The sequence below is a fragment of the Oncorhynchus gorbuscha genome, linkage group LG01 (genome assembly GCF_021184085.1).
Source record: "Oncorhynchus gorbuscha isolate QuinsamMale2020 ecotype Even-year linkage group LG01, OgorEven_v1.0, whole genome shotgun sequence".
In the NCBI taxonomy this organism is placed as follows: domain Eukaryota; kingdom Metazoa; phylum Chordata; class Actinopteri; order Salmoniformes; family Salmonidae; genus Oncorhynchus; species Oncorhynchus gorbuscha.
Genome location: NC_060173.1, coordinates 12,628,365 through 12,651,202, shown reverse-complemented (window position 1 = coordinate 12,651,202; position 22,838 = coordinate 12,628,365). Strand labels below are relative to the sequence as shown.

Sequence of the window (22,838 nt, the reverse complement as noted above, 5' to 3'; positions counted from 1 at the left end):
GTTCCCCCCCCATGTCCTTGTCCGGAATTGTTTCTTGTAGTGCTTGTGCACATTATGCTGGTGGATACCGGGTTTTGTTTGACCCATTCATTGATCGTTCTGTTTACGGTGGTTGTTATGTTTATTAAACGACAGCGGCTGTAAATCAGTTTCCGCTCTCCTGCGCCTGACTGCTCTGCCGCCAGTACGCACCCCGTTACACCACCTGCAAACAGACGGCAGTTCTTTACAGTCGTACCATTCAACCGTACCAGTCTAACAGCTCTGTCTGTCTCTACTACACACAAGAACACAACCCAAAGAAAACGACAGACACTAGAGATTCTCACCGCTAATATACCGGCAGAGGCTCCGAGGTGTTTCACCAGGTCGACCATGCTGATGGCAAACAGAGCCGTGAGCTTTAGAGGAATATGGTAAAATGATTAAGGGGAACTGATGACATCAATCAATCAAATTATATACATCTATTTTAACAGCAATCAGCAGTTGTTACAATGAAGCAGAGCTGGACTCCAAAGACTGAGTTGTTTTTCAGAGAAGATAGCTTAATGTTGGGGGATGAACCTCAGGAAGTGGAATACACTCAACATGTTCACCAGACGGACCATCGCCTAGAGTGACGTCAGGACTCTATGGTCTGGGATTCTGTGATACAGTTCAGTCAGTTATGTACTGGTTTTGACAATGTTATGTAGCCCTTATGACCTATGACAAAGGGGTCAAGTAAAGTGTTCCGGAATATGTTAAGGTATGGTTATAGTTCGACTGGATATTTCAGCTCATTTGTGTTAAATATGCCTTGGACAATATATTATTGAGTTATATATCAGAGGAAATATATACCATACATAATACGATCTATGGCCTTGTATAACTGACAAATGTAATGTTTTCTACAGGTCAGAACTTTCCTATATCAAATCAAATCAAATCAAATCAAATTTATTTATATAGCCCTTCGTACATCAGCTGATATCTCAAAGTGCTGTACAGAAACCCAGCCTAAAACCCCAAACAGCAAACAATGCAGGTGTAAAAGCACGGTGGCTAGGAAAAACTCCCTAGAAAGGCCAAAACCTAGGAAGAAACCTAGAGAGGAACCGGGCTATGTGGGGTGGCCAGTCCTCTTCTGGCTGTGCCGGGTAGAGATTATAACAGAACATGACCAAGATGTTCAAATGTTCATAAATGACCAGCATGGTCAAATAATAATAAGGCAGAACAGTTGAAACTGGAGCAGCAGCACAGTCAGGTGGACTGGGGACAGCAAGGAGCCATCATGTCAGGTAGTCCTGGGGCACGGTCCTAGGGTTCAGGTCCTCCGAGAGAGAGAAAGAAGAGAGAATTAGAGAGAGCATATGTGGGGTGGCCAGTCCTCTTCTGGCTGTGCCGGGTGGAGATTATAACAGAACGTGGCCAAGATGTTCAAATGTTCATAAATGACCAGCATGGTTGAATAATAGTAAGGCAGAACAGTTGAAACTGGAGCAGGAGCATGGCCAGGTGGACTGGGGACAGCAAGGAGTCCTCATGTCAGGTAGTCCTGGGACATGGTCCTAGGGCCCAGGCCAGTTGAAACTGGAGCAGCAGCATGGCCAGGTGGACTGGGGACAGCAAGGAGTCATCATGTCAGGTAGTCCTGGGGCATGGTTCTAGGGCTCAGGTCCTCCGAGAGAGAGAAAGAAAGAGAGAAGGAGAGAATTAGAGAACGCACACTTAGATTTACACAGGACACCGAATAGGACAGGAGAAGTACTCCAGATAAACAAACTGACCCTAGCCCCCCGACACATAAACTACTGCAGCATAAATACTGGAGGCTGAGACATGATGCAGTATACAGTATACATCATCACCAGTAGAGGTGAGTAAAGTAACAAAGTTTCACTAAGGACACGCCTCAGATTTCACACACGCTTGACATCAGTGACAGGGCAGATGGGGAGCAGAACTTATAGTCTGTGTTTACCTTTCTTTCAACAAGGCTCGTTGGTCTAGGGGTATGATTCTCGCTTTGGGTGCGAGAGGTCCCGGGTTCAAATCCCGGACGAGCCCTTCTTTTCTGAACACTACAGGCTCGTTGTACTGTCCAAGATAATGATTGTCTACTTGGGGAAGTGGAGATGACTGTGCATATTCAGCAGAAACAGTGACATTCAGTCATGTGTAGGTTTCTATAACAAATAGCAGGCTCACAGGATACCAATGTCGTCTATGTTTGTATTATGAGAACTAGTCAAACAACTGGTCATATAACTGGTCATATAACTGGCAAGCCTAATTAGATAAATACATGGTGTCGAAAGTGTTCCACAGGGATGCTGTCCCATGTTGACTCCAATGCAGTTGTGTGTTTTCTCTGAGAGCTGGTCTCTCTAGGAACCTTCTGATGTCGAGTTGAGTGCTGTACCCATCCATCATGTTAACATGGTTGGTCACAGTTGTGTCAAGTTGGTTGGATGTCCTTTGGGTGGCGGACCATTCTTGACACACACGGGAAACTGTTGAGAGTGAACAAAACAGCAGCATTGCAGTTCTTGACACACTCAGACCGGTGCGCCTGGCACCTACTGTCATGCCCCATTCAAAGGCACTTCAATATTTTGTCTTGTCCATTCACCATCTGAATGGCACACATACAGAATACGTCTCAAGGCTTAAAACTCCTCCTTTAACCTGTCTCCTCCCCTTCATCTACACTAAATGAAGTGGATTTAACCGGTGACATCAATACGGGATGATAGACTTCAGCTGGATTCACCTGATCAGTCTACGTCAATGACGGCCTACCCTGGCCAAACTGGGACGACGCTGGGCCAATTGTGCACCGCCCAATGCGACTCCCAATCACGGCCGGATGTGATACAAATCCCAGACGAGACCTCCTTTTAAGAAGTCAAATGACTTACAGACTAGACACAGTCCACATCACAGACTACATACAGTCTATGACAGACTTGGTAAGTCTATGTCATGGAAGGAGCAGGTGTTCCTAAGTTACCTCTAGAGGGCAGTCGAATAGCCAAAACCTGCCACATCACAGATTCTGGAAGTTAACTCACAGGCTGATGAGGAGAAGGGGATGGGAGAAGTGTAACGATCGGGTGGGTTTCTCTAAGCAGGCTTGTTGGTTTAAGGGTATGCTTCTCTCTTAGGGTGTGAGTAGTCCTGGGTTTAAATCCCAGATGAGCCCACCTTTTGAGAAAATATGTGATAGATGTATTTAGGGTTGTCCAAAGTGAGTTAGTATATTGAAAGATCACAAACAAAGTGGGGAGAAAAATCTAACCAATAGGAAAATGGTAGACTGTAAGTAGCAAATATGCATATCTGTAGGCCCTTTGGTAAAACAGAGATATAAAACAATATCCAATCAGTATAGAATATAATGTACAGTGTCGTAATGTCAACGAGTGACTGAATTGTGTGACAGATGGTACAATAGATACATCAACTAGAATCTTCTCTAAATTGCCCATGCTTCAGAATGGATCCTGCATTATCCTGACATACAGTATATAATACTGAACTGCACCTACCAGTGAAAGACCTGTGAGAGATCCATCAAACACATTACTCCCATAGGACATATATCCTGTCCTGACAAATGCTACCACCTTCAGCGCCATCTCCAGCAGGTAGTAAAGGATGAAGAAACAGTGGATTGTCTGAAAAACAGATCAGTGGAGGCTGGTGAGGGGAGGACGGTTCATAATAATGGCTGGAACGGAGCAAATGGAATGGCATCAAACCACCTGCTTGATGTATTTGATACCATTCCACTGATTCCCCTCCAGTCATTACCACGGGCCGGTCCTCCCCAATTAAGGTGCCACCAACCTCCTGTGACAGAGATATATATAAAGTCTGTGAATTGCATGGAGCTATTGACATAAACTGTGCAAGACCCATACCTGCTATACATGAATCATTCATGTCGGCAGTGCACTGCAGGCACAGTAACTAATGTCTACTTGTAACTACTACTTGTAGTACATTTTGCGTTCAAATGGCCTTAAATGTTGAGCCTCTAAATAGTAGTTGTCTCGTTCAGAGATTCTACTCACAGTCAATCACCAGGATAATCTAGAGGAACATTTATGATGCTTAGATGCATATACAATAGTCTTAATACATGCATATACAGTAGACATAATACATGCATATACAGTAGACATAATACATGCATATACAGAGACATAATACATGCATATACAGTAGACATAATACATGCATATACAGTAGACATAATACATGCATATACAGTAGACATAATACATGCATATACCGTACATGACCTTTGACCTGACACATTTTCTAAAAACTGAAATGGGATACAATGCACCCTCATGCACACTCATTTTTAGACCAGAGACATTAAATGCAGAGAAGGTGAACAAAATGGGCCAGGGCCTATATCGACTGCCTTTCCAATCGAATCTAACGATGATCAACAACAGAGATAGATAGAGGACTTATATTATCTCCATTTTAAAGTAGTCAATTGTATTCTTCTTCATTGGCTGATTGCTCCCAACTCATAGGAAAACCCACCCAGTTGACTACTTTAAAAATAGTGGATGCCCTCAAATGCAATGTCCATTCTAAAATGCTTTAAATCCATGCTGAGTCCTCTGTTTCCATTTGATCAACATGTCTGTGTTTGTGCAGAGTCTAGAACAGCCACTAAGTGGCCGTCTCTGAGCAGTTTTACTGAGCATGCAACAGCATCAACTTGAGAGGAATTCCTTATGCACGTGGCATGCAGTGGAATTTAAACTCTTGGTTGTTAAACATGTGACAGGCTCGTTGGTCTAGGGGTATGATTCTCGCTTAGGGTGCGAGAGGTCCCGGGTTCAAATCCCGGACGAGCCCTCCTTTTAAGTTGTCAAGCAATTTACAGGTTGAACAGGCCAACATAGAGTGTACAAAGCATAGAAGTGTACATTCACTAAAGCATCTCTATCAACAATATTACTTTGAATAAGTAGCCTGGAATCTTAACTCATTAGCTCGGTTTCAATATTGTAATGGTGAAACAAAGCTTGTCAGTTAGGATTCCAGGTTAGTGTCGTAAATAAGAGCTGTTAGGATCAAGCAGAAACACAAACATCTATGTTAATTCAATAAATATTGTGACATTGTGAACTTGTGACATAGTGAATTCACACAGATGCAGATAACATTGGGGCACATTCCCCACCACAGTAACATAATGCTGAATGAAGATAAACTGAACCTTGCGCAGGAACTTAGATGAGTACTCAGGCAATGGAGGATGCTACAGAGGGAAACAATGACTTTCACAATAACTTTTCAGATTTGCTTCTGTCCAAATTGTTGCTTCCGTTGCAAATGCAAGCACAAAGGCAAATTATGAAAATCTGCTTGGAGTTAGACTGACAGTCTGCCAACTGCATAGTTTTGAAGAAATTAACATTGTCGTAGAGATAAAATATAAATACCTGTTTGATCCTTGTCCAGCTCATCAAACAGTCTCTGGAAGGCCTCCCTGGGGATGAAGCCACTGGATGACTGAGACGCTTTCTGAGGAAATTACACTTTTAGAATCTTTTGACGTACCAAAAGTGTTCACAATTCAGAAGTGTGGCCTTGTACATATATAACTTCATAAAACATAACGTTGTTTAACGCTATGTATTACAGTATGTTGTGTCAGGTAAGGAGGGAACCATCTCACCTTCATGATGGCATCTCTGTAATAACCTGTTGTATATTCATAAAATAAAAACCACAAAGGGGTCCTGTCTTACACGGTAACATCCTCAGAGAAGGAAGGTTCCTGGCTCTGACAGTGCAGCAGCTCAAAAGCTGCCCTGACGCCCAAATGTCCCGGCAGCTATGGAACCCTGACTAGTGATGATTATTTGACCAAGCTGGCCATCTATGAACGCTTGAACATCTTGAACTGTTCTGAGGACAAAAGGGGGTGCAACTCAATATTAGGAATGTGTTCCTAATGTTTTGTACACCTTATGTTAATTCATTTAGATTTTGTCATAACTTTGTAAGGACCAACGCCTGAGATGAGAAGCAGGTACGGGGAGTCAACATTTAAACAGGAACAAACAGGTAACAAGAGAGGCACAACGTTGGCACAGCGGGTAAACAAATACATATGACAATCAAAGCAGGGTACAGAGCGGAGAACCAGACATTTATAGGGAATGTAAACAAAGGTACTATAAAGTGTTGATAAACAAATAAGTCACTGAAACTGTACGGGGGAAAAATGAGTAATGATGGAAAATAACAATGCTTATTCCTCGAACGCCAGGGGAAGATGGAAGGCATGACTTCTTTGAGTGATACCACAACTCTTCTTCTGATGAGGATGTACAGCTCTGACCAATGTGTGAAGTGAAAAGTGAGAATTTTATGGGTTTATTAAATGATCACTCTGTGAATACAAAATGTGAATGATGCAAACCAAAACCAAAACAGTCCTGAAATGGGAAACAAACATTACAAAGGAAACAATCACCCACAACTCAAAAGTGAAACCAGGATACCTTTGAGCCCTCAATCAGTCTGGACAATGAATGACAGCTGCCTCTGATTGAGAACCTCCATCATCAACACAGAAATGCCCAAAACATTTGAAAAAGGAACTAAGAAAACAACCCACTCAACTCACATTTTGCTCATACTAAAACAAAGACATAACAACAGAACTATTTTCATAATCTACATACTCTCTGCAAAGTCATCAAAGTTGTTTCCAGTAACCTTTTGTTGTTATAAGAACCACAGTGTTTTGTTTACAATCATTGTCATGATTCTGGGGTGTTGTGTCACTCTTGTAGATAATACATGTAGGCAGGAAATAGGTAGTTTATAGGAAAGAGGTAGTTTATTGTTGATGCTCGATTAAAAGCTGTGATTTCTGAGATATCATATTTTCTTTTGGTAGCCAGCAGGTGCTATGAAAATGCCTTTGAACGGACTTGCCAGACCCCAAGTTAAATAAAATACATTTTAAAAAATCCAAACAAAGATGGCAATTATTTTTAAAATCGCTGAAGACTACAGTTTAACAGCTCTGGTATGACGTCTGTTAGGTACTGGTTTTGACAGTGTCAAGTAAAGTGTTCTGGAATATGTTAGGTATGGTTATAGTTCTACTGGATATTTCAGCTCTTTTGTGTTGAATATGCCTTGGACAAGATATCATTGGGTTATACATCAGAGGACATATATACAATATATAATACAATATATTTCCTCGTATAACAGACAAATGTAATGTTTCTACAGGTCAGAACTTTAGTATCGTGATGATGCAGTATACATCATCACCAGTAGAGGTGAGTAAAGTAACAAAGTTTCACTAAGGACACGCCTCAGATTTCACACACGCTTGACATCAGTGACAGGGCAGATGGGGAGCAGAACTTATAGTCTGTGTTTACCTTTCATTCAAAAAGGCTCGTTGGTCTAGGGGTATGATTCTCGCTTTGGGTGCGAGAGGTCCTGGGTTCAAATCCCGGACGAGCCCTTCTTTTCTGAACACAACAGGCTTGTTGTACTGTCCAAGATAATGATTGTCTGCTTGGGGAAGTGGAGATGACTGTGCATATTCAGCAGAAACAGTGACATTCAGTCATGTATAGGTTTCTATAACAACTAGCAGGCTCACAGGATACCAATGTCGTCTATGCTTGTATTATGAGAACTTGCTGAACGACTGGTCGTATAACTGACAAGCCTAATTAGATAAATACTCTTATCTGTCAGCCACGGAGAAACGTCCATATGGTTTTATTTGTAGCTGTAACACTAAAGTCCTGGATAGGCCTCAGTCCTCATAACGTAAATGATAACTTACAGCACTTAAGAAAGATGTCAACCACAGACATTTGCAAATCTGACAATGTAATGTACACTGAGTGTACTAAACAATAGGAACACCTTCCTAATATTGAGTTGCAATCCCTTTTGCCATCAGGAAAGCCTCAATTCGTCAGGGGCATGAACTCTAAAGTGTGTCGAAATTGTTCCACAGGGATGCTGTCCCATGTTTACTCCAATGCAGTTGTGTGTTTTCTCTGAGAGCTGGTCTCTCTAGGAACCTTCTGATGTCGAGTTGAGTGCTGTACCCATCCATCATGTTACCATGGTTGGTCACAGTTGTGTCAAGTTGGTTGGATGTCCTTTGGCTGGCGGACCATTCTTGACACACACGGGAAACTGTTGAGAGTGAACAAAACAGCAGCATTGCAGTTCTTGACACACTCAGACCGGTGCGCCTGGCACCTACTGTCATACCCCATTCAAAGGCACTTCAATATTTTGTCTCGTCCGTTCACCCTCTGAATGGCACACATACAGAATATGTCTCAAGACTTAAAAAATCCTTCTTTAACCTGTCTCCTCCCCTTCATCTACACTGATTGAACTGAATTTAACAGGTGACATCAATATGGGATGATAGACTTCAGCTGGATTCACCTGGTCAGTCTATGTCATGGAAAGAGCAGGTGTTCCTAATGTTTTGTGCACTCGGTGTACGTAAAACTCACCCAAAAGTGTCAGTTACCACTAGAGGGCAGTCTAATAGCCAAAACCTGCCACATCACAGATTCTGGAAGTTAACTCACAGGCTGATGAGGAGAAGGGGATGGGAGAAGTGTAACGATCGGGTGGGTTTCTCTAAGCAGGCTTGTTGGTTTAAGGGTATGCTTCTCTCTTAGGGTGTGAGTAGTCCTGGGTTTAAATCCCAGATAAGCCCACCTTTTGAGAAAATATGTGATAGATGTATTTAGGGTTGTCCTAAGTGAGTTAGTATATTGAAACATCACAAAGTGGGGAGAAAAATCTTACCAAAATGAAAATTGTAGACTGTAAGTAGCAAATATGCATATATGTAGGCCCTTTGGTGAAACAGAGATATAAAACAATATCCAGTCAGTATGGAATATAATGTACAGTGTCGTAATGTCAACGAGTGACTGAATTGTGTGACAGATGGTACTATAGATACATCAACTAGAATCTTCTCTAAATTGCCCATGCTTCAAAATGGATCCTGCATTATCCTGATATACAGTATATAATACTGAACTGCACCTACCAGTGAAAGACCTGTGAGAGATCCATCAAACACGTTACTCCCATAGGACATATATCCTGTCCTGACAAATGCTACCACCTTCAGAGCCATCTCCAGCAGGCAGTAAAGGATGAAGAAACAGTGGATTGTCTGAAAAACAGATCAGTGGAGGCTGCTGAGGGGAGGACGGTTGACTTGTTAATTGTTTATTCCATGTGTAACTCTGTGTTGTCTGTTCACACTGCTATGCTTTTATCTTGGCCAGGTCGCAGTTGCAAATGAGAACTTGTTCTCAACTAGCCTACCTGGATAAATAAAGGTGAAATAAAAAAATAAAAAAATAAAAATAATAATAATGGCTGGAACGGAGCAAATGGAATGGCATCAAACCACCTGCTTGATGTATTTGATACCATTCCACTGATTCCCCTCCAGTCATTACCACGGGCCGGTCCTCCCCAATTAAGGTTCCACCAACCTCCTGTAACAGAGATTCATATAAAGTCTGTGAATTGCATGGAGGTATTGACATAGACTGTGCAAGACCCATACCTGCTATACATGAGTCATTCATGTCGGCAGTGCACTGCAGGCACAGTAACTAATGTCTACTTGTAACTACTACTTGTAGTACATTTTACGTTCAAATGGCCTTAAATGTTGAGCCTCTAAATAGTAGTTGTCTCGTTCAGAGATTCTACTCACAGTCAATCACCAGGATAATCTAGAGGAACATTTATGATGCTTAGATGCATATACAATAGACTTAATACATGCATATACCATACATGACCTTTGACCTTAAACGTTTTCTAAAAATAAAATAGGATACAATACAATGCAGCCCCTTAAATTCTGAAGAAATACTCATTTTTAGACACATACAACGACACAGAGTTACACATGGAGTAAAACAAACATACAGTCAATAATACAGTATAAACAAGTCTATATACGATGTGAGCAAATGAGGTGAAGACAAAAAAAGGCCATGGTGGCAAAGTAAATACAATATAGTAAGTAAAACACTGGAATGGTAGATTTGCAGTGGAATAATGTGAAAAATAGAAATAAAAATAATGGGGTGCAAAGGAGCAAAATAAATAAATAAATAAAATTAAATTAAATAAATTCAGTAGGGAAAGAGGTAGTTGTTTGGGCTAAATTATAGGTGGGCTATGTACAGGTGCAGTAATCTCTGAGCTGACAGTTGGTGCTTAAAGCTGGTGAGGGAGATAAGTGTTTCCAGTTTCAGAGATTTTTGTAGTTCGTTCCAGTCATTGACAACAGAGAACTGGAAGGAGAGGCGGCCAAAGAAAGAATTGGTTTTGGGGGTGACTAGAGAGATATACCTGCTGGAGCGCGTGCTACAGGTGGGTGCTGCTATGGTGACATTACATTTACATTTAAGTCATTTAGCAGACGCTCTTATCCAGAGCGACTTACAAATTGGTGCATTCACCTTATGACATCCAGTGGAACAACCACTTTACAATAGTGCATCTAAATATTTTAAGGGGGGTGAGAAGGATTACTTTATCCTATCCTAGGTATTCCTTAAAGAGGTGGGGTTTCAGGTGTCTCCGGAAGGTGGTGATTGACTCCGCTGTCCTGGCGTCGTGAGGGAGTTTGTTCCACCATTGGGGAGCCAGAGCAGCGAACAGTTTTGACTGAGCTGAGCGGGAACTGTACTTCCTCAGTGGTAGGGAGGCGAGCAGGCCAGAGGTGGATGAACGCAGTGCCCTTATTTGGGTGTAGGGCCTGATCAGAGCCTGGAGGTACTGAGGTGCCGATCCCCTCACAGCTCCGTAGGCAAGCACCATGGTCTTGTAGCGGATGCGAGCTTCAACTGGAAGCCAGTGGAGAGAGCAGAGGAGCGGGGTGACGTGAGAGAACTTGGGAAGGTTGAACACTAGACGGGCTGCGGCGTTCTGGATGAGTTGTAGGGGTTTAATGGCACAGGCAGGGAGCCCAGCCAACAGCGAGTTGCAGTAATCCAGACGGGAGATGACAAGTGCCTGGATTAGGACCTGCGCCGCTTCCTGTGTGAGGCAGGGTCGTACTCTGCGGATGTTGTAGAGCATGAACCTACAGGAACGGGCCACCGCCTTGATGTTAGTTGAGAACGACAGTTTGTTGTCCAGGATCACGCCAAGGTTCTTAGCGCTCTGGGAGGAGGACACAATGGAGTTGTCAACCGTGATGGCGAGATCATGGAACGGGCAGTCCTTCCCCGGGAGGAAGAGCAGCTCCGTCTTGTGACCAGCGAGCTGAGATAAGGGGGGACTTTACCAAGCAGGGTCTTGTAGATGACATGGAGCCAGTGGGTAAGATAATGATAGTCTTCTTGGGGAAGTGGAGATGACTGTGCATATTCAGCAGAAACAGTGACATTTAGTCATATATAGGTTTCTATAACAAATAGCAGGCTCACAGGATACCAATGTTGTCTATGATTGTATTATGAGAACTAGCTGAATGACTGGTCGTATAACTGACAAGCCTAATTAGATAAAAAGCTGCCCTGATGCCCAAATGTCTCCTCAGGATGGATGTCTGGATTGACATCTGCTAAATAAAGGGTTTTCAATCAATAACATTTATTTATAAAGCCCTTCTTACATCAGCAGATGTCACAAAGTGCTGTACAGAAACTCGGCCTAAAACCCCAAACAGCAAGCAATGCAGGTGTAGAAGCACGGTGGCTAGGAAAAACTCAGTCCAGACACAACGTTCGGTCCCGCTCCATGGGAGGAGATATCTTCTGCGCCGGCCCAGACCAGGCACAACGGTCAACTCAGCTCCATGTCCGGTGCCCATAAGGAATGTAAACAAATGTACTATAAAAGTGTTGATAAACAAAGTAATGTACAGAAACTGTACTTCAAAAGCAGCTCACGGTGGAAAATAACAAGTTATTCCTACATGTAAAGCATCTTCTTTGAGGACCACAACCTGTTGAATGTACAGCTCCTCATCTGTGTGAAGGGAAACATGTAGAGAACATGGGCTTAATTGAATGATCTTACTCTGTGTATGTGTGTGTGAGAGAGAGAGAGAGAGAGAGAGAGAGAGAGAGAGAGAGAGAGAGAGAGAGAGAGAGAGAGAGAGAGAGAGAGAGAGAGAGAGAGAGAGAGAGAGAGAGAGAGAGAGAGAGAGAGAGAGAGAGAGAGAGAGAGAGAGAGAGATATTTTGAAGAACTTACCATGTCCCTGTGTCCCCCAATAGAAAGGTGTTTCTTTTGGAGCCCTGTAATTGTCTGTTCCAGAATGAAGCCCCTCGGTAGCAGGGGGAAACTCTCCATCATCAGCACAATGTTGCTCAACAAGTTAATAACAGGAGACTAAGAAAATAAAGGAAAGGAACGCTTACATTTTGCTCCATCCTTAAATCTTCTCAGCGAGTTCATTTTCATAATCTACACACATCTCACTTAAATGTAGGGTTCCTGTGCCTTTTGTTGTTATGATAGTGCTTTACATGTGGTGTTGTGTCACTCTTGTTGTGATGTGTGTGTCATCCTATGTTTATATTGTATTTATTTTTTAAATCCCAGTCCCCGTCCCCGCAGGAGGCCTTTTGCCTTTTGGTAAGCCATCACTGTAAATAAAAATGTATTCTTAACGGACTTGCCTAGTTAAATAAAGGTTAAATAAAATACATTTTAAAAAATCCAAACAAATTTGGGCAATTATTTGTTACTCATTCGCTGAAGACTACAATAAGCAGCACATAAAATGGTCGGGACAGCCCTTATGACCTATGACAAAGGGGTCAAGTAAAGTGTTCTGGAATATGTTATGATATGGTTATAGTTCTACTGGATATTTCAGCTCTTTTGTGTTAAATATGCCTTGGACAATATATCGGGTTATACATCGGAGGAAATATATACAATACATAATATGATATATGGCCTCGTATTACTGACAAATGTAAAATGTTCTTCAGGTCAGAACTTTACTATAGTGATGATGCAGTATACATCATCACCGGTAGAGGTGAGTAAAGTAACAAAGTTTCACTAAGGACACGCCTCAGATTTCACACACGCTTGACATCAGTGACAGGGCAGATGGGGAGCAGAACTTATAGTCTGTGTTTACCTTTCTTTAAATAAGGCTCGTTGGTCTAGGGGTATGATTCTCGCTTTGGGTGTGAGAGGTCCCGGGTTCAAATCCCAGACGAGCCCTTCTTTTCTGAACACAACAGGCTTGTTGTACTGTCCAAGATAATGATTGTCTGCTTGGGGAAGTGGAGATGACTGTGCATATTCAGCAGAAACAGTGACATTCAGTCATGTATAGGTTTCTATAACAACTAGCAGGCTCACAGGATACCAATGTCGTCTATGCTTGTATTATGAGAACTTGCTGAACGACTGGTCGTATAACTGACAAGCCTAATTAGATAAATACTCTTATCTGTCAGCCACGGAGAAACGTCCATATGGTTTTATTTGTAGCTGTAACACTAAAGTCCTGGATAGGCCTCAGTCCTCATAACGTAAATGATAACTTACAGCACTTAAGAAAGATGTCAACCACAGACATTTGCAAATCTGACAATGTAATGTACACTGAGTGTACTAAACAATAGGAACACCTTCCTAATATTGAGTTGCAATCCCTTTTGCCATCAGGAAAGCCTCAATTCGTCAGGGGCATGAACTCTAAAAGGTGTCGAAATTGTTCCACAGGGATGCTGTCCCATGTTGACTCCAATGCAGTTGTGTGTTTTCTCTGAGAGCTGGTCTCTCTAGGAACCTTCTGATGTCGAGTTGAGTGCTGTACCCATCCATCATGTTACCATGGTTGGTCACAGTTGTGTCAAGTTGGTTGGATGTCCTTTGGCTGGCGGACCATTCTTGACACACACGGGAAACTGTTGAGAGTGAACAAAACAGCAGCATTGCAGTTCTTGACACACTCAGACCGGTGCGCCTGGCACCTACTGTCATACCCCATTCAAAGGCACTTCAATATTTTGTCTCGTCCGTTCACCCTCTGAATGGCACACATACAGAATACGCCTCAAGACTTAAAAATCCTTCTTTAACCTGTCTCCTCCCCTTCATCTACACTGATTGAACTGAATTTAACAGGTGACGTCAATATGGGATGATAGACTTCAGCTGGATTCACCTGGTCAGTCTATGTCATGGAAAGAGCAGGTGTTCCTAATGTTTTGTGCACTCGGTGTACGTAAAACTCACCCAAAAGTGTCAGTTACCACTAGAGGGCAGTCTAATAGCCAAAACCTGCCACATCACAGATTCTGGAAGTTAACTCACAGGCTGATGAGGAGAAGGGGATGGGAGAAGTGTAACGATCGGGTGGGTTTCTCTAAGCAGGCTTGTTGGTTTAAGGGTATGCTTCTCTCTTAGGGTGTGAGTAGTCCTGGGTTTAAATCCCAGATAAGCCCACCTTTTGAGAAAATATGTGATAGATGTATTTAGGGTTGTCCTAAGTGAGTTAGTATATTGAAACATCACAAAGTGGGGAGAAAAATCTTACCAAAATGAAAATTGTAGACTGTAAGTAGCAAATATGCATATATGTAGGCCCTTTGGTAAAACAGAGATATAAAACAATATCCAGTCAGTATGGAATATAATGTACAGTGTCGTAATGTCAACGAGTGACTGAATTGTGTGACAGATGGTACTATAGATACATCAACTAGAATCTTCTCTAAATTGCCCATGCTTCAAAATGGATCCTGCATTATCCTGATATACAGTATATAATACTGAACTGCACCTACCAGTGAAAGACCTGTGAGAGATCCATCAAACACGTTACTCCCATAGGACATATATCCTGTCCTGACAAATGCTACCACCTTCAGAGCCATCTCCAGCAGGCAGTAAAGGATGAAGAAACAGTGGATTGTCTGAAAAACAGATCAGTGGAGGCTGCTGAGGGGAGGACGGTTGACTTGTTAATTGTTTATTCCATGTGTAACTCTGTGTTGTCTGTTCACACTGCTATGCTTTTATCTTGGCCAGGTCGCAGTTGCAAATGAGAACTTGTTCTCAACTAGCCTACATGGTTAAATAAAGGTGAAATAAAAAAATAAAAAAATAAAAATAATAATAATGGCTGGAACGGAGCAAATGGAATGGCATCAAACCACCTGCTTGATGTATTTGATACCATTCCACTGATTCCCCTCCAGTCATTACCACGGGCCGGTCCTCCCCAATTAAGGTTCCACCAACCTCCTGTAACAGAGATTCATATAAAGTCTGTGAATTGCATGGAGGTATTGACATAGACTGTGCAAGACCCATACCTGCTATACATGAGTCATTCATGTCGGCAGTGCACTGCAGGCACAGTAACTAATGTCTACTTGTAACTACTACTTGTAGTACATTTTACGTTCAAATGGCCTTAAATGTTGAGCCTCTAAATAGTAGTTGTCTCGTTCAGAGATTCTACTCACAGTCAATCACCAGAATAATCTAGAGGAACATTTATGATGCTTAGATGCATATACAATAGACTTAATACATGCATATACCATACATGACCTTTGACCTTAAACATTTTCTAAAAATAAAATAGGATACAATACAATGCAGCCCCTTAAATTCTGAAGAAATACTCATTTTTAGACACATACAACGACACAGAGTTACACATGGAGTAAAACAAACATACAGTCAATAATACAGTATAAACAAGTCTATATACGATGTGAGCAAATGAGGTGAAGACAAAAAAAGGCCATGGTGGCAAAGTAAATACAATATAGTAAGTAAAACACTGGAATGGTAGATTTGCAGTGGAATAATGTGAAAAATAGAAATAAAAATAATGGGGTGCAAAGGAGCAAAATAAATAAATAAATAAAATTAAATAAATTCAGTAGGGAAAGAGGTAGTTGTTTGGGCTAAATTATAGGTGGGCTATGTACAGGTGCAGTAATCTCTGAGCTGACAGTTGGTGCTTAAAGCTGGTGAGGGAGATAAGTGTTTCCAGTTTCAGAGATTTTTGTAGTTCGTTCCAGTCATTGACAACAGAGAACTGGAAGGAGAGGCGGCCAAAGAAAGAATTGGTTTTGGGGGTGACTAGAGAGATATACCTGCTGGAGCGCGTGCTACAGGTGGGTGCTGCTATGGTGACCAGCGAGCTGAGATAAGGGGGGACTTTACCAAGCAGGGTCTTGTAGATGACATGGAGCCAGTGGGTAAGATAATGATAGTCTTCTTGGGGAAGTGGAGATGACTGTGCATATTCAGCAGAAACAGTGACATTTAGTCATATATAGGTTTCTATAACAAATAGCAGGCTCACAGGATACCAATGTTGTCTATGATTGTATTATGAGAACTAGCTGAATGACTGGTCGTATAACTGACAAGCCTAATTAGATAAAAAGCTGCCCTGATGCCCAAATGTCTCCTCAGGATGGATGTCTGGATTGACATCTGCTAAATAAAGGGTTTTCAATCAATAACATTTATTTATAAAGCCCTTCTTACATCAGCAGATGTCACAAAGTGCTGTACAGAAACTCGGCCTAAAACCCCAAACAGCAAGCAATGCAGGTGTAGAAGCACGGTGGCTAGGAAAAACTCAGTCCAGACACAACGTTCGGTCCCGCTCCATGGGAGGAGATATCTTCTGCACCGGCCCAGACCAGGCACAACGGTCAACTCAGCTCCATGTCCGGTGCCCATAAGGAATGTAAACAAATGTACTATAAAAGTGTTGATAAACAAAGTAATGTACAGAAACTGTACTTCAAAAGCAGCTCACGGTGGAAAATAACAAGTTATTCCTACATGTAAAGCATCTTCTTTGAGGACCACAACCTGTTGAATGTACAGCTCCTCATCTGTGTGAAGGGAAACATGTAGAGAACATGGGCTTAATTGAATGATCTTACTCTGTGTATGTGTGTGAGAGAGAGAGAGAGAGAGAGAGAGAGAGAGAGAGAGAGAGAGAGAGAGAGAGAGAGAGAGAGAGAGAGAGAGAGAGAGAGAGAGAGAGAGAGAGAGAGAGAGAGAGAGAGATATTTTGAAGAACTTACCATGTCCCTGTGTCCCCCAATAGAAAGGTGTTTCTTTTGGAGCCCTGTAATTGTCTGTTCCAGAATGAAGCCCCCTCGGTAGCAGGGGGAAACTCTCCATCATCAGCACAATGTTGCTCAACAAGTTAATAACAGGAGACTAAGAAAATAAAGGAAAGGAACGCTTACATTTTGCTCCATCCTTAAATCTTCTCAGCGAGTTCATTTTCATAATCTACACACATCTCACTTAAATGTAGGGTTCCTGTGCCTTTTGTTGTTATGATAGTGCTTTACATGTGGTGTTGTGTCACTCTTGTTGTGATGTGTGTGTCATCCTATGTTTATATTGTATTTATTTTTTAAATCCCAGTCCCCGTCCCCGCAGGAGGCCTTTTGCCTTTTGGTAAGCCATCACTGTAAATAAAAATGTATTCTTAACGGACTTGCCTAGTTAAATAAAGGTTAAATAAAATACATTTTAAAAATCCAAACAAATTTGGGCAATTATTTGTTACTCATTCGCTGAAGACTACAATAAGCAGCACATAAAATGGTCGGGACAGCCCTTATGACCTATGACAAAGGGGTCAAGTAAAGTGTTCTGGAATATGTTATGATATGGTTATAGTTCTACTGGATATTTCAGCTCTTTTGTGTTAAATATGCCTTGGACAATATATCGGGTTATACATCGGAGGAAATATATACAATACATAATATGATATATGGCCTCGTATTACTGACAAATGTAAAATGTTCTTCAGGTCAGAACTTTACTATAGTGATGATGCAGTATACATCATCACCGGTAGAGGTGAGTAAAGTAACAAAGTTTCACTAAGGACACGCCTCAGATTTCACACACGCTTGACATCAGTGACAGGGCAGATGGGGAGCAGAACTTATAGTCTGTGTTTACCTTTCTTTAAATAAGGCTCGTTGGTCTAGGGGTATGATTCTCGCTTTGGGTGCGAGAGGTCCCGGGTTCAAATCCCGGACGAGCCCTTCTTTTCTGAACACAACCGGCTCGTTGTACTGTCCAAGATAATGATTGTCTGCTTGGGGAAGTGGAGATGACTGTGCATATTCAGCAGAAACAGTGACATTCAGTCATGTATAGGTTTCTATAACAACTAGCAGGCTCACAGGATACCAATGTCGTCTATGCTTGTATTATGAGAACTTGCTGAACGACTGGTCGTATAACTGACAAGCCTAATTAGATAAATACTCTTATCTGTCAGCCACGGAGAAACGTCCATATGGTTTTATTTGTAGCTGTAACACTAAAGTCCTGGATAGGCCTCAGTCCTCATAACGTAAATGATAACTTACAGCACTTAAGAAAGATGTCAACCACAGACATTTGCAAATCTGACAATGTAATGTACACTGAGTGTACTAAACAATAGGAACACCTTCCTAATATTGAGTTGCAATCCCTTTTGCCATCAGGAAAGCCTCAATTCGTCAGGGGCATGAACTCTAAAAGGTGTCGAAATTGTTCCACAGGGATGCTGTCCCATGTTTACTCCAATGCAGTTGTGTGTTTTCTCTGAGAGCTGGTCTCTCTAGGAACCTTCTGATGTCGAGTTGAGTGCTGTACCCATCCATCATGTTACCATGGTTGGTCACAGTTGTGTCAAGTTGGTTGGATGTCCTTTGGCTGGCGGACCATTCTTGACACACACGGGAAACTGTTGAGAGTGAACAAAACAGCAGCATTGCAGTTCTTGACACACTCAGACCGGTGCGCCTGGCACCTACTGTCATACCCCATTCAAAGGCACTTCAATATTTTGTCTTGTCCATTCACCCTCTGAATGGCACACATACAGAATACGCCTCAAGTCTTAAAAATCCTTCTTTAACCTGTCTCCTCCCCTTCATCTACACTGATTGAACTGAATTTAACAGGTGACATCAATACGGGATGATATACTTCAGCTGGATTCACCTGATCAGTCTATGTCATGGAAAGAGCAGGTGTTCCTAATGTTTTGTGCACTCGGTGTATGTAAAACTCACCCAAAAGTGTCAGTTACCACTAGAGGGCAGTCGAATAGCCAAAACCTGCCACATCACAGATTCTGGAAGTTAACTCACAGGCTGATGAGGAGAAGGGGATGGGAGAAGTGTAACGATCGGGTGGGTTTCTCTAAGCAGGCTTGTTGGTTTAAGGGTATGCTTCTCTCTTAGGGTGTGAGTAGTCCTGGGTTTAAATCCCAGATAAGCCCACCTTTTGAGAAAATATGTGATAGATGTATTTAGGGTTGTCCAAAGTGAGTTAGTATATTGAAACATCACAAAGTGGGGAGAAAAATCTTACCAAAAGGAAAATTGTAGACTGTAAGTAGCAAATATGCATATCTGTAGGCCCTTTGGTGAAACAGAGATATAAAACAATATCCAATCAGTATAGAATATAATGTACAGTGTCGTAATGTCAACGAGTGACTGAATTGTGTGACAGATGGTACTATAGATACATCAACTAGAATCTTCTCTAAATTGCCCATGCTTCAGAATGGATCCTGCATTATCCTGACATACAGTATATAATACTGAACTGCACCTACCAGTGAAAGACCTGTGAGAGATCCATCAAACACGTTACTCCCATAGGACATATATCCTGTCCTGACAAATGCTACCACCTTCAGCGCCATCTCCAGCAGGTAGTAAAGGATGAAGAAACAGTTGATTGTCTGAAAAACAGATCAGTGGAGGCTGCTGAGGGAGGACGGTTCATAATAATGGCTGGAACGGAGCAAATGGAATGGCATCAAACCACCTGCTTGATGTATTTGATACCATTCCACTGATTCCCCTCCAGTCATTACCACGGGCCGGTCCTCCCCAATTAAGGTGCCACCAACCTCCTGTGACAGAGATACATATAAAGTCTGTGAATTGCATGGAGCTATTGACATAAACTGTGCAAGACCCATACCTGCTATACATGAGTCATTCATGTCGGCAGTGCACTGCAGGCACAGTAACTAATGTCTACTTGTAACTACTACTTGTAGTACATTTTACGTTCAAATGGCCTTAAATGTTGAGCCTCTAAATAGTAGTTGTCTCGTTTAGAGATTCTTCTCACAGTCTATCACCAGGATAATCTAGAGGAACATTTATGATGCTTGGATGCATATACAATATACTTAATACATGCATATACCATACATGACCTTTGACCTTACACGTTTTCTAAAAATAAAATGGGATACAATACAATGCAGCCCCTTAAATTCTGAAGAAAGACTCATTTTTAGACCAGAGACATCAAATGCAGAGAAGGTGAACAAAATGGGCCAGGGACTATATCTTCTGCCTTTCTAATGGACTCTAATGATGATCAATAACAGAGATAAATAGAGGACTTATATTATCTCCATTTTAAAGTAGTCAATGGTCTTCTTTTTCTTTGACTGATTCCTCCCAACTCATAGGAAAACCCACCCAGTTGACTACTTTAAAATGGTGGAAGCCCTCAATTGCAATGTCCTTTCCAAAATGCGTTATGTCCATGATGAGTCCTCCATCTGTTTCCATTTGATCAACATGTCTGTGTTTGTGTAGAGTCTAGAATAACCACTAGGTGGTAGTCTCTGAGCAGTTTTACTGAGCATGCAACATTAACTTCAGAGGAATTCCTCATGCACGTGGCATGCAGTGGAATTTAAACTCTTGGTTGTTGAACCTGGGAGAGGCTCGTTGGTCTAGGGGTATGATTCTCGCTTAGGGTGCGAGAGGTCCCGGGTTCAAATCCCGGACGAGCCCTCCTTTTAAGTTGTCAAGCAATTTACAGGATGAACAGGCCTTCATAGAGTGTACAAAGCATAATAGTGTACATTCACTAAAGCATCTCTATCAATAATATTACTCTGAATAAGGAGCCTGGAATCTTAACTCATAAGCTCGTTTTCAATATTGTTATGGTGAAACGAAGCTTGTCAGTTAGGATTCCAGGCTAGTGTCGTAACTAAGAGCTGTTAGGATCAAGCAGAAACACAAATATCTAAGTTAATTCATTAAATATTGTGACATTGTGAACTTGTGACATAGTGAATTCACACAGATGCAGATAACATTGGCCAGGGGCACATTCCCCACCACAGTGACATAATGCTGAATGAAGATAAACTGAACCTTGTGCAGGAACTTAGACGAGTAAATAAACAATAGAAACACCTTCCTAATATTGAGTTGCATTCCCTTTTGCCACCAGGAAAGCCTCAATTCGTCAGGGGCATGGACTTTACAGGGTGTCGAAAGTGTTCCACAGGGATGCTGTCCCATGTTGACTCCAATGCAATTGTGTGTTTTCACTGAGAGCTGGTCCCTCTAGGAACCTTCTAATGTCGAGTTGAGTGCTGTACCCATCCATCATGTTACCATGGTTGGTCACAGTTGTGTCAAGTTGGTTGGATGTCCTTTGGCTGGCGGACCATTCTTGACACACACGGGAAACTGTTGAGAGTGAACAAAACAGCAGCATTGCAGTTCTTGACACACTCAGACCGGTGCGCCTGGCACCTACTGTCATACCCCATTCAAAGGCACTTCAATATTTTGTCTTGTCCATTCACCCTCTGAATGGCACACATACAGAATACGCCTCAAGATTTAAAAATCATTCTTTAACCTGTCAAATCAAATCAAATCAAATTGTATTTGTCACATACACATGGTTAGCAGATGTTAATGCGAGTGTAGCGAAATGCTTGTGCTTCTAGTTCCGACAATGCAGTGATAACCAACAAGTAATCTAACTAACAATTCCAAAACTACTGTCTTATACACAGTGTAAGGGGATAAAGAATATGTACATAAGGATGTATGAATGAGTGATGGTACAGAGCAGCATACAGTAGATGGTATCGAGTACAGTATATACATATGAGATGAGTATGTAGACAAAGTAAACAAAGTGACATAGTTAAAGTGGCTAGTGATACATGTATTACATAAGGATGCAGTCGGTGATGTAGAGTACAGTATATACGTATGCATATGAGATTAATAATGTAGGGTAAGTAACATTATATAAGGTAGCATTGTTTAAAGTGGCTAGTGATATATTTACATAATTTCCCATCAATTCCCATTATTAAAGTGGCTGGAGTTGGGTCAGTGTCAATGACAGTGTGTTGGCAGCAGCCACTCAATGTTAGTGGTGGCTGTTTAACAGTCTGATGGCCTTGAGATAGAAGCTGTTTTTCAGTCTCTCGGTCCCAGCTTTGATGCACCTGTACTGACCTCGCCTTCTGGATGATAGCGGGGTGAACAGGCAGTAGTTCGGGTGGTTGATGTCCTTGATGATCTTTATGGCCTTCCTGTAACATCGGGTGGTGTAGGTGTCCTGGAGGGCAGGTAGTTTGCCCCCGATGATGCGTTGTGCAGACCTCACTACCCTCTGGAGAGCCTTACGGTTGAGGCGGAGCAGTTGCCGTACCAGGCGGTGATACAGCCCGCCAGGATGCTCTCGATTGTGCATCTGTAGAAGTTTGTGAGTGCTTTTGGTGACAAGCCGAATTTCTTCAGCCTCCTGAGGTTGAAGAGGCGCTGCTGCGCCTTCTTCACGACGCTGTCAGTGTGAGTGGACCAATTCAGTTTGTCTGTGATGTGCATGCTGAGGAACTTAAAACTTGCTACCCTCTCCACTACTGTTCCATCGATGTGGATAGGGGGGTGTTCCCTCTGCTGTTTCCTGAAGTCCACAATCATCTCC

At 42.1% G+C, this 22,838-nt stretch overlaps 6 non-coding genes across 6 annotated transcripts; all 6 read left to right on the top strand.

The window, feature by feature from the left end:
• The first annotated feature begins 1,986 nt into the window (after window positions 1-1,986).
• trnap-ugg lies at window positions 1,987-2,058 on the top strand. The gene has a single exon. It is a non-coding gene; the product is annotated as a tRNA-Pro (tRNA).
• Window positions 2,059-4,806: 2,748 nt separating this feature from the next.
• trnap-agg lies at window positions 4,807-4,878 on the top strand. The gene has a single exon. It is a non-coding gene; the product is annotated as a tRNA-Pro (tRNA).
• Window positions 4,879-7,450: 2,572 nt separating this feature from the next.
• trnap-ugg lies at window positions 7,451-7,522 on the top strand. The gene has a single exon. It is a non-coding gene; the product is annotated as a tRNA-Pro (tRNA).
• Window positions 7,523-13,196: 5,674 nt separating this feature from the next.
• Window positions 13,197-13,268, top strand: trnap-ugg. The gene has a single exon. It is a non-coding gene; the product is annotated as a tRNA-Pro (tRNA).
• Window positions 13,269-18,034: 4,766 nt separating this feature from the next.
• Window positions 18,035-18,106, top strand: trnap-ugg. Its single transcript has one exon. It is a non-coding gene; the product is annotated as a tRNA-Pro (tRNA).
• A 2,709-nt stretch (window positions 18,107-20,815) lies between these two features.
• On the top strand, window positions 20,816-20,887 carry trnap-agg. The gene has a single exon. It is a non-coding gene; the product is annotated as a tRNA-Pro (tRNA).
• Window positions 20,888-22,838: the final 1,951 nt, after the last annotated feature.